The 12,225-nt window shown below is 43.9% G+C and overlaps 1 protein-coding gene across 1 annotated transcript in view; it reads left to right on the plus strand.

Annotated features, from left to right (window-relative positions):
- Nucleotides 1-12,225, plus strand: part of ARG1 (arginase 1) — a 278,095-nt gene that overhangs the window by 5,826 nt on the left and 260,044 nt on the right. The window contains exon 2 of the mRNA XM_055264193.2: nt 7,060-7,161. The gene's annotated coding sequence lies outside the window, so the exon portion shown is untranslated. The remainder of the gene's footprint in view (nt 1-7,059; nt 7,162-12,225) is intronic.

Below are 12,225 nucleotides of genomic sequence, written 5' to 3' on the forward strand. Positions count from 1 at the left end.
CTGGGTTCAGCAGGGTCAACTGTGGGACTTATATGCACAGAATTGGGTATACTCAGATGGTCCTGAAACTAATCCCCCATATATACTAAGGGATAACTATATATTTCTTTGCCCTGTTAATGCTGGGCTTGACCACGTGACTGGCTTTGGCTAATGGGATATTAGTGGACATGAAGCAAGTAAAGACTTGAAATACGGAGACATGTGAAACAGATCTGAATCAGGCCTGCAGCCAGGAGCCAGGCCCTGCCACGTGCATTGTCACTAGCAGACCTGCCCCTGAAGACATGTGAGTGAGAGGGAAATGATGGTTGGTTGTTATGTAGCATTATTGTGGCAAAACTGAGTAGGGCAGGACCTAAAAGTCAAACTGAAACACGACAGCAAATGTGAGCAAAGTTATACTTAAAAAAAAAAAAAAAAGAAGGCCATAGCATCCATTGAGTACATATCATTTTTTGGTCATAAAAATTTAGTATTACATAATTTAGCTTAATATTTTTGTTTTTAAGTAACATATGCTTATATGCATATAAAATGTTAACAGTGATGATTTCTGAGTGGTAGGATTACAGGTGAGTTTGCTTCCTAATTTATGCACTTTAGGATTTTCAAAATGTCACATAACAAATACTGTTATAAATCAAATTGCAAATGACATTTTCAAAATAAAATGAATATAGCCAGATATTAGACAATTCATTGCATCTCAGCCATAAATACTGCATGAAGACTGCATCACTCAGAAACAGAGTCCACTCATTGCATTTATTTTTCCTATGGGTCAGATACTGGGCTAGGTGCTTAGTATGCAAAAGACCCATCTGCCAGAATGATACATGGCATATTGATATAGATGTATTTATTATTTTCTCTGTAATCTCTGCTTGCCCCATCACTCCTCTAATTTCAAATAAGACCTTGCTTTTGCGAGAGACTAACCGAAATAGACCAAAGAGGCTGAGTTTCATATATTTTGGCTCTCGAGCTCCCAACGGCCAACTTTTGGTATGATCATCAGTTTGCAATGTAACAAGATGTTGGGATTGGGCTCTGCTTCCACTGAAGCATCGGCAAGCTAGATACAGAACATGGATGTGTGTGTGAGACAGACCCTTTGCCACAGTTACACGAAAGAGGGAGTGACACCCAGATGCCTCAGTGAGGTCAAGAACACAAGAAAGGGGTAAAAGAGAATTTTGTGAGGAGGCTGTATTTGGAGCAAGCTGTGCTTTATACCTTGCCTTCTCCATGGTGGGGAGTGTCTGCTAAGAACTGCAAAATTCTCAGCAGGAAGGAATCCATCCAAATCTTCACTAGGGGACTTGCTCAAACTCTGCCATAGCTTCTGGCAGCCTAAGGCTACGTCCCTAAGACAACTCCTTCCCTCCCCCACCTTGAGTTTCCATAGGGAAAAGGCCAAGGCTGTCAAAAGAATTTACTATTTGTTCTAGCCAACACCTGACCATGGGCCCTTGACCTGCCTTTCTTAGCACACTTACTTTTAAAAAGCTTAGAACTGTAAAGCCTTCCTCAGTCCCTTTGAGAAGTATTATAAATCTGCTACAACAGAAAAGCGCCTTTGTCAAGGACCTGAAAGTCATTCCTTTGAAATGTAATCATCAGAAACGATAGGATTTTTGTCTTCCTGTCCCTTTGGGAGGGCAGAAGCCCCAATTCCATAAATGCCAGTTAGCAGACACAGATGGCCTAGCACATTTATTTTGAATTAACTCTCTTTCTGGCTTTTTGTATTTTTCACTGCCCTAACTCCACTGAAGGCCCTGCCTGTTCCCCTCCCTACTTCTTCACTCTCTATTTAAAACGCCCAGGCACTTCTGTGTAAAGTGAAACGGAGCTCAGCTCTTTCCTGAATAAAACCTGTGGAGGGGAAAGGAAACGTCTTTTCTTCCCATCACTAGGCTCAAGGCTTAGGCATCTGTAACAAAAGACAGCCTAACAAGAGAAAAGCATACAAATGTATTCAGTGTAAGTTTTACATGACATAGGAGCCTTCAGAAATGAAGAGCCAAAGAAACAGGGAAACCTGTATATTTTTATGTTAGATTTGATGGAGACCTGGAACACTGAGGAAAAATATGATTGGACAAAAAAGGTCTGATGGAATAGTGATTAGCTGGAGGACACTTAGCAAGGCCTGCGTGTTCAGATTCTTCCTGTGTCCCTATTTCTTCAGAGACAAGGACAGTTCTTTCTAGGATGGGGAAGATACGTCTCCAGCGAGGATCTCATGACCTACTTCAGAGGAAGTTCAGAAGAATTCTTTCATGCCCGCTTCGGGGGAGAAGCATGGGAGAAGGTCACAAAGTCTCCTTTACTGCAGTTTTCTCAAATGTCAAAGCACTACCTTTTGGGATAGTATGCCCCGAAGCCCATCACCTGCTTTTCCCACTTTCATCAATGCCAAGCCTTGCTTATCTCTGATAAGCACCTCCTCCTCACCTCGAGCTTCATGGATGGAGGCTTTAAGGACCACACGGAGAACCTGGGACTGTATTTCCTGTGGTTAAGGATGCAGAGGACTGATGCCTGAGGCCTGGGAGACAGCCAAGGGGAATGGTGGTGGCTGCACTCCCACCTGTGGATCTAGAGGGAGTGAAAATCTGGCCTCGGGCCTGCGTGGATGCTACTGCATGGGGCCCTGCCCACAGCGCAGAGTGGACAACTCTCCCTCGTGGTGGGGAGGGGAGGCTGGCTTGCAGGGGCATGGCCGAGGCCTGAGAAGTTCTCACCCAGAAGAGCGGGAGGCCTGAGGAGGTACTGCACAGGCCCCTAGTAGCAGAGCCATATCCTCTGGGGTCAAGTGTGTGAAAGGAAAATCAAAACTTGGGTCCCCAATTCGCTCTGTCAAAAGGAAAAACAATTAAGCAGAAAGCTGAGTCATGCAAAAAGCTGTCTTTCCTTTTGTTTCCAAACGGACAGCTGCAGATAAAAGGTTAAATATCTCCACAGGTAACAGGTTCACCTTATCTTATGTAAAGTGCCGATTTACTGAGCATGAGAAAAATACATAACTTTATTTATTTATTTATTTTTTTGAGATGGAGTCTCGCTGTGTCGCCCAGGCTGGAGTGCAGTGGCAGGATCTTGGCTCACTGCAACCTCCACCTCCTGGGGTCAAGTGATTCTCCTGCCTTAGCCTCCCGAGTAGCTGAGATTACAGGAGCACGTCACGACGCCAGGCTAATTTTTGTATTTTTAGTAGAGACGGGGTTTCACCATGTTGGCCAGGCTAGCCTTGAACTCCTAGACCTTAGGTGATCCGCCTGCCTCGGCCTCCCAAAGTGCTGGGATTACAGGTGTGAGCCACTGTGGCCGGCCGACAATTACGCAATTGACTCTTCCCCTACCTGCTCCCTTTCCCTTGCAACACGTGGATTGAGTCACATGACCACACCTTCCCTCTTTCCGCTGCAGCCGGCTTTTCTCCTTTAAATACTGAAGCCCTCAAAATCGTCTTTGGAGAAAGACACAGACCTGTCTTCAGGTCATGGCCTTAACCTTGGCAAAAGAAACTTCTAAATGGATTGAGACCTGTCTCAGATACTTTTTGGTTTACAAGGGCGAGCCCACAAGGCTTTAGCGGACCTCTGGGAGCGTGCACAAAGAAGGGACGCTTGAATTGCTTGTTTTCTCAAGAAGTGTCAGGTCTGAGAGCCTGAAGCTACTCAACCACGGTGCCTCTCACGTCTCCTCCCTGCCTTACAGGGAGGGGATTCATTCAGCGTTGGGTTTTGACTGTCACCAGGACTGGACATTCTGATGACCGAAAAAGCAGATGGCGTTTGTGACTATATATACATAATACAACAGAGAAAGCCAAAAATCCAAGGAACTGCAAGAATTTTTATCCGGGTGAAGATTATCCTCACAGAATAAAGTTAGGTGAGGAAGACATAAACAAAGCTGTATTTGGATAACGTCACGAATCCTGTTTGTTCAACACACTGGTCACAGCAAGACGACTGACTGAATTAGCCTCCCATGGCCTCTGCCCAGGCTGGATAAGAACCTCAAACCTAGGAGAGAGTGGAGGAGAGGAGCTTGGCGAGGTGAGTTAGGCATGGGTGGAGGGCTGTGTCTCCCATGCTTCCTCTGACTTGCTCTGGGGAGTTGGCTGGAGGCGAAACTAGGACTCTCCACCCTCCTTAAAGTTTGGGAAACCTGAAAATGGAGAGATCTTTTGCCTCGTTGCTGGTGGAAGTGAGACAGCCAGGTGGGAAGGGCTCCCTGGCAGAACCTCTGATGGCCTGCGCACCATGGGGAATGCGCTCTGGTGTGGAGCCCTGGGAAGTTCACGCCCTTTGCAGTGGTGAGGAGCCTGGCCTGTCCTGTTCCAGGGTGTGGTACCTGGGATTCCATCTTCGAGGTGGGAAGCGCACTAGCAGGGACTCTGGCCTTGCAGAGAGTCCCTGATTCCCTCTTTTCCTTTTCACCCAATAAACCTTGCCCTTCTCACCCTTCAAATTTTCTGCGAGCCTAATTTTTTATGGTCGTGTGATGAGGACCCCCATCTTTAGTTGAACTAAGGAAAGGGTCCTACAACAGAAGTGCCAGAGAGGTGGCCAGCCTGGGATAGAAGTGACCCTTGCTGCTATCCTGGAGGTCAGCTGTAAGAGCGGAAAGGGTGGGGGGGCTTGTTGGGGCTTGAGAAGGCGGAAGAGAGCCTGTGCCACACTGCCTGCTGAGATTTCTGAGGACCCGAAGTGCCATGAGAGATGATCTCCATCAATCACAGAATAGGCAAAAAACATAGTTTCCAGAAAGAGAAAAAAAATGGACCCAAACCACATATAAAGATGTAGACCTCAGTCCGGGCACGGTGGCTCATGCCTGTAATCTCAGTACTTTGGGAGGCCAAGGCGGGCGGAGTCAGGAATTTTAGACCAGCCTGATTAACATGATGAAACCCCTTCTCTACTAAAAATACAAAAATTAGCTGGGTGTAGTGGTGGGCGCCTGTAATCCCAGCTACTCGGGAGGCCAAGGCAGGAGAATCGCTTGAACCCGGGAGGCGGAGGTTGCACTGAGCCGAGATGGTGCCATTGCACTCCAGCCTGGGCAACAGAGGGAGACTCCATCTCAAAAAAAATAAATAAATAAAAGAAGATATATAGACTTCACTAATAATTAAATAAAACGAGTTAAAGCAATAATGAGGTAGCTTTTTAAAAACCTATCAGAGCAGTAAAGATTTAAAGGTGTGATAATACATGAGCTTGGTGCAGGTGTGTGAAACAGGAGCTGTCACATCATTTTGGTAGTGTGATGGTTAATACTGAGTGTCAACTTGATTGGACTGAAGAGTGCAAAGTGTTATTCCTGGGTGTGTCTCTGAGGGTGCTGCCAAAGGAGAGTAACATTTGAGTCAGTGGGCTGGGGAAGGCAGACCTACCCTTAATCTGGTGGGCACAGTCTAATCAGCTGCCAGCGAATACAAGGCAGGCAGAAAAATGTGAAAAGGCGAGACTGACTAGCCTCCTAGCCTATATCTTTCTACTGTGCTGGATGCTTTGTGGCTTCGAACATCAGACTCCAAGTTCTTCAGTTTTGGGACTCAGACTGGCTCTCTTTGCTCCTCAAGTTTGCAGACAGCCTATTGTGGGAACTTTTTATTGTGTAAATTAATACTTAATAAACTCCCCCCTTTTTTTGAGATGGAATCTCGCTCTTGTTGCCCAGGCTGGAGTGCAATAGCATGATCTCGACTCACTGCAACCTCCACCTCCCGGGTTCAAGCGATTCTCCTACCTCAGCCTCCCGGGTAGCTGGGATTACAGGCGCCCGCCACCATGCCTGGCTAATTTTTTGTACTTTTAATAGAGATGGGGTTTCACCATGTTGGCCAGGCTGGTCTGGAACTCCTGACTTCAGTGATCTGCCTGCCTCAGCCTCCCAGAGTGCTAGGATTACAGGCGTGAGCCACCACACCTGGCCTAAACTTCCCTTTACACATTTATATATCCTATTAGTTCTGTCCCTCTAGATAACCCTGACTAATACAGGTAGAAATAGGAATTTATACCATATTTTGGGAGAAGAATTTGGTGAAATCTATAATGAAGGTGTTGACCCAGCAATTAATTCCATTTCAAAAAAATTTTCAATGGTTATATTTGCATGTGTTTGCAGAAACGTAAGTATAAAGATTTTCATTGCACCATAGTTTATGAAGGCAACAACAAAAGAAGAAAACAACCTATACTCAAACAATAAAGATTTGATTAATAAATTATGGTACATACCAATTATGCTGCTGTTAAAAAGAATGATGTGGATGTAGTTATTTTGAAATACAAAGATCAATAAGTATATAAAGCAAAATGCAAAGCACAAGATCATAGGAATAATATGCTTCTATTCATAAGGGTGTTTCAGAAAGGTGTATGTGTATAGAGTATGTATATACAGGGAAAGTTCTGGAAGGATACCCAAGAAATCATTGAAGATGCTTCCTCTAGAGAATATAACTGAGGATCTGGAAGAAAAATCAGATTCACTTTTCATTAGCGCATGCTGGGAAATGTAAGCAAAGTCTCCAGGGAGGAGTCTCAGATCATGGGACTCAGCCAATGTCAGGGCCTAGGGAACTGAAAACAGAGGTTAGAACAGGGAAGCCTTCAAGAAAAGTTCAGTCTCTGATATAGAGGACAAACAGAGTCACCATGATGGACAAAGACAAGATAGCAGGGGATGAAGGACAACTGAAAAGAGGTAGGAATACACTGTTCTCAAGGATAGAGATGCAGCATTAAGCACTAAGAGCCAGTTGTGACAAATGTCCAGAGATCCTTAATGAGAGATCCCAAGACACAAAATGAGAAGATTGTTTCTCCCCAGATAGGATTTGGATTTGTGTCCCCACCCAAATCTCATCCGGAATTGTAATCCCCAGTGTTGGAGGAGGGGCCTGATGGGAGGTGATTGCATCCTGAGGGCGGATATCCCCTTTGCTGTTCTCATGCTACTGAGTGAGTTCTCATGAGATCTGCTTATTTAAAAGTATGGAGCACCTCCCCCTTCACTTTCTTCCCCCAGCTCCAGCCATGGAGGATGTGCCTGCTTCCCTGTTGCCTTCCGTCGTGATTTTAGGTTTCCTGCGGCCTCGCCAGCCATGCTTACTGCACAGCCTGCAGAACTGTGAGTCAATTAAACCTCTTTTCTTTATAAGTTACCCAGCCTCAGGTAGTTCTTTATAGCAAGAACTATGCAAGAATGGACTAATACATCCCCCTAAGGTTTATGTTAGGCATTTGCAGTTAGTATAGGATTTACAGGTATTAAGGAAGACATGGTGTTGGATTACTCCCATTTCCAGAAATGCAACAAAATAGAGAATGTTCACTCCAGGAACAGTTTTCAGGTGGAGGCATTAGAATGTTCTGGACATCTGGATCTATAATAAGCTAAAGTGGGAAGTCCTTACTCTCTAATGTTGCCTCTGAGTTTGAAGACAACACTCTATATGGCAATAGTGTGTGTTCAAAAATAAAATACCACTAACTGCTTGAAAATAGCAAAAGGAAAGGAAACCAAAGAGAATAGGGGAAGGAACAGTCTATGAAAGTTTTCTTTAGACTCTATCATCGATACCCAGTTACAAGACAAACCACTTCTCGGCCCAGTGGGGTGGCTCACGCCTGTAATCTCAGCACTTTGGGAGGCCGAGGCAGGCGGATCACGAGGTCAAGATATCAAGACCATCCTGGCTAACACGGTGAAACCCCATCTCTACTGAAAAAAAGAAAAAAACAAAAAAAACAACAACAAAAAAAACAAGACAAACCACTTCTCAAAAGTGAGCAAATAATAAAATTTTCGTACAAGTTCTGGTTATTCTTTTAAAGAAGAAAGAGTGAAGGAAAAATTAAGAGAATTTGTGGTATGAAGCACAGATTTTTGGCATAGCAGAACAAACATATCTTGTTTTTTATATGCCTTGCTAATTATGTATTTTAAAATAGTGGCCCAAAAGCTAGAGAAATTAAATGAAAGTCAAGAAAGTTGGAAAGGTGGATGCTTCACACCAACCATTAATTCCTGTAGTTTGAGTTATATTACTTGGTTAAGAAGCTTAGGAAGCTTAGGTGACACTAAAGTAATAATGTTGTAATAATGCTGGAAATAATAGTGCAGTAACAATGCTCTAACGATGCTGAAGTAATAATGCTTTAATGATGCGGATTAGCACTATGGGTGACATGCTGAATATCAGCATCATTATAGCAAGGAAGATCTTACTGTTGTATTGGTACAAAATAGGCACTCTAGTTAAGTTTTAAATCAAATCAATTTTTACATTTTCTACACAATTAAAATGCAATTTTGGGGAGTGTACAATCCTATGAGATTTTATACATAAATAGATTCTTGTAACCACCATCATAGACAAGATACAGAACAATTTTAGCATCCTGAAGAGAACTTTTAACCTGTCCTGGTGCATTTAGACCCTTTCTCCCCCACCCCAACCCCTGGCTACCACTTATGTGTCCTCTGTTCCTACATTTTCACCTTTTCCAAAATGTCACATGAGTAGATCCATACAGTATGTGCATATTTGAGGCTGGGTTCTTTTGCTTGCATAATATATACTTTTTTATTTTTAAAAGAATACTTATCTTTGCTGACTACAAGATAAGGGAAGAGGGCAGGAAAGACTCAGTGACTGCAGAACTTACACAGATACCATCTTGACATTCTAAAAGAAATGGAGAAATATATGAGGCACGGCTGCAACACTGTTTTCCTTCATGTAACAAGAGCTTACTCTATTTAAAGCATATGTATTCTGATTTGCCTTTTCTATTTTGAGCATGTTCAAAATATATGTCCTCCGGAGGCATGATGGAAGAAAACTCACCTCCCTACAGACTTTCCTGAGTCTTTGCATATGGAAACGCAATTATTCATATATAATTAAAATTTTTTTGTTAGTTGGGCACTGAGCTTTTTCTCTTGCTAGTGAGATAATCCTTGGCAGCACATTGCCTCGTTTGCTGGAAAACTGCTGACCTTCCAAACAGTCACAGGTTTATTCAGCACGGGTTTTTCTGCCTGCACAGCATACAGAGTTGCTGTGTATTGTGAGTTGAGTTGGATCTAGAGGAGGTGAGAAGAGGCATGGCTTGTATTTTACTGCCTGAGGGACATTTACAGATTCCAGCAATGTGTGGCCACTTCCATTATAAGTAATATATTATCTTTGCACAGAGTTCTACTGTTTCACATGCTGGAAACCATTATTTAGGGAGAGAATTAATATTATGCTTTGGAATTCTCACTGAAGTGAACATATTTAGCAGATGAAGGGTTTAATACTTGTTGATAAATAAAAGCAGCGACTCCCATTTCCAGCTCTCCTACACACACACACACACACACGCACACACACATGCACACATACATTCACACTCATGTGTTGTGTGGGGGTTGGGGAGAAGTGGCTTGAAATTTTGGATAGAATAACCAGTTGCAAATTGGTTTGCTGTTGCGTTTTTAATGGTATGCAAATGTGTTGTGGGATGTATCAAATGTACCACTGAACCTAGATAATACCTAAATGAGAACTTGCTTGATTTGTTCAAGTGGTTAATATCAAGCTATTTGAATCGATCCACTTTGCCAGTGGGCTCAGTTCTGTACTTCCTAGGGTTTTCTTTAAAATGTGTTACAATTGGCCGGGCGCGGTGGCTCACGCTTGTAATCCCAGCACTTTGGGAGGCCGAGGCGGGCGGATCACGAGGTCAGAAGATCGAGACCACGGTGAAACCCCGTCTCTACTAAAAATACAAAAAAAAATTAGCCGGGCGTGGTGGCGGGCGCCTGTAGTCCCAGCTACTCGGAGAGGCTGAGGCAGGAGAATAGCGTGAACCCAGGAGGCGGAGCTTGCAGTGAGCCGAGATTGCGCCACTGCACTCCAGCCTGGGCGACAGCGAGAGACTCCGTCTCAAAAAAAAAAAAAAAAAAAAAAAATGTGTTACAATTCCAAATGGATTTGTTTTCAGTTTTCATTTTCTACCGCATTTCCTTTGAGGTTGACCATGTTCTTTATTTGCTTATTAAAAAGTTAATGTTTGAAATTATGAAATGTTTATGATTAAGAAGCAGACTAGTCCAATAACTAAACCAAGCATTGAAACATATTTCTATCATCATTGTTATGCTGAGCATACTAGAAAACTCGTCACTGGTGCCGGGTGCAGTGGTTCACACCTGTAATCCCAGCATTTTGGGAGGCCGAGGCCGGTGGATCATTTGAGGTCAGGAGTTCGAGACCAGCCTGGCCAATATGGTGAAACCCCATCTCTACTAAAAATATAACATAGTGAAACCCCATCTCTACAAAAACACAAAAATTAGCCGGGTGTGCGCCTGTAATGCCAGCTACTTGGGAGGCTGAGGCAGGAGACTCTCTTGAACCTGGGAGGTGGGAGGCTATAGTGAGCCGAGACCATGCCACTGCACTCCAGCTTGGGCGGCAAAGACTCCGTCTAAAAAAAAAAAAAAAAAAACAACTCTCCAGTGGTTAGTGTTTCACACTGGAGAAAGAATAAAGTACTGTACTAAAGACTAAAAAATAGTAGAGCATTGTCTATACCTCATTGGGCAAATGAAATTGACTATATTTCTGTTGGCTGGGAGACCCTCTTTTGCAGTCAGGAATGGTACAATGAAAGATCTGTTTTGAATTGTACATGTTCAGCTGCTGTCCAAACATCAGTGAATGCTTCTTCTTTGAGTATGCTCTCATTACACCTTCAACATAGTCATAATCATTAATTTAATGCAGCTGCCTTTCCCTCAGGTGTCTTGGAAGACTTCAATTACAAGGACTTTTTTTTTCAATGTATGCAAAGGAGCTCAACCAATATTTGTTTGGCTTTTTTTAAGATGGTGTCTTACTCTGCTGCCCAAGCCGGAGCACAGCGGCACCATTTCGGCTCACTGCAACCTCCAGCTCCCAGGTTCAAGCAATTCTTGTGCCTCAGCCTCCCAAGTAGCTGGAATTATAGGCGAGCGCCATCGTGCCTGGCTAATTTTTTTATTTTCAGTAGAGATGGGGTTTCGCCAGGCTGGTCTCATACACCTGGCCTCAAGTGATCTGCCCTCCTCGGCCTCCCAAAGTGTTGGGATTACAGGCATGAGCCATCGGGCCCAGCCTCAATCAATGTTTTTGAAAAAATGTTTATGAATTGAGAGCCATAGCTTTTCTAGACTTAAAAGATAATATATTATAGCACTGGAAATGAAGGTTTGGAGACCTGGTATTCTCTAAAAATAAGCCAGTCATTTCCAGGTCATCCCTTCCTATTCCACAGGCAAGAATTTCTGAAAGGCCTCATCCAGCATCTCATGCCCTCGCTGCCCAGGCATCACCTTCTAAGAGTCAAATACTCACTTCTCTGCTCTGCCATGCATGCCCCTTTTGGAAGAATGCTGCCCTGAGCAGGGTGGTATTACTTGTTCCATCCCCAAAGTAGAAAACCATTGAGGTGACAAAATGGTACTACCATCCCTTCAGTCCTCACTAGGTAGGGCCGTGATTGTTCCTCATGGAAATGGAGAGCATTCCCCTCACTTCAGTATTGTGGCATATTTTATCATCTAGACCTTTAAACACATGGCTTAGTCTCAAAATGCCATTCATGAAAAACTACTACAAACTTCCACTTTTGGCCATGATAAGAAAAGCAATGACAAGTCGGGCGCGGTGGCTCATGCCTGTAATCCCAGCACTTTGGGAGGTTGAGGTGGGCGGATCCCCTGAGGTTGGGAGTTTGAGACCAGCCTGACCAACATGGCGAAACTCTGTCTCTACTAAAAATACAAAAAATTAGCCGGGCATGGTGGCGCATGCCTGTAATCCCAGCTGCTTGGGAGGCTGAGGCAGAAGAATTGCTTGAACCTGGGAGGCAGAGGTTGTGGTGAGCCGAGATCGCACCATTGCACTCCAGCCTGTGCAATGAGAGCGAAACTCTGCCTCAAAAAAAAAAAAAAAAAGAAAAAAGAAAGAAAGAAAAGAAAAGCATCACTGCCCTCTCTTCCATAAACAACTAGAAAACTGGATAAAATAAATGACACAACCGTTTTCAGACACTGGGCAGCAGGCAGCATAAGGTTGTGTCCTTGAGAGAAGAGAAAAAGCCCTAAATATCTCAGCTTTCAGCCCAAAGTCCAATTCCAGACCGGTAGGGGAGCCCC

The sequence above is a fragment of the Symphalangus syndactylus genome, chromosome 2 (genome assembly GCF_028878055.3).
Source record: "Symphalangus syndactylus isolate Jambi chromosome 2, NHGRI_mSymSyn1-v2.1_pri, whole genome shotgun sequence".
NCBI lineage: Eukaryota > Metazoa > Chordata > Mammalia > Primates > Hylobatidae > Symphalangus > Symphalangus syndactylus.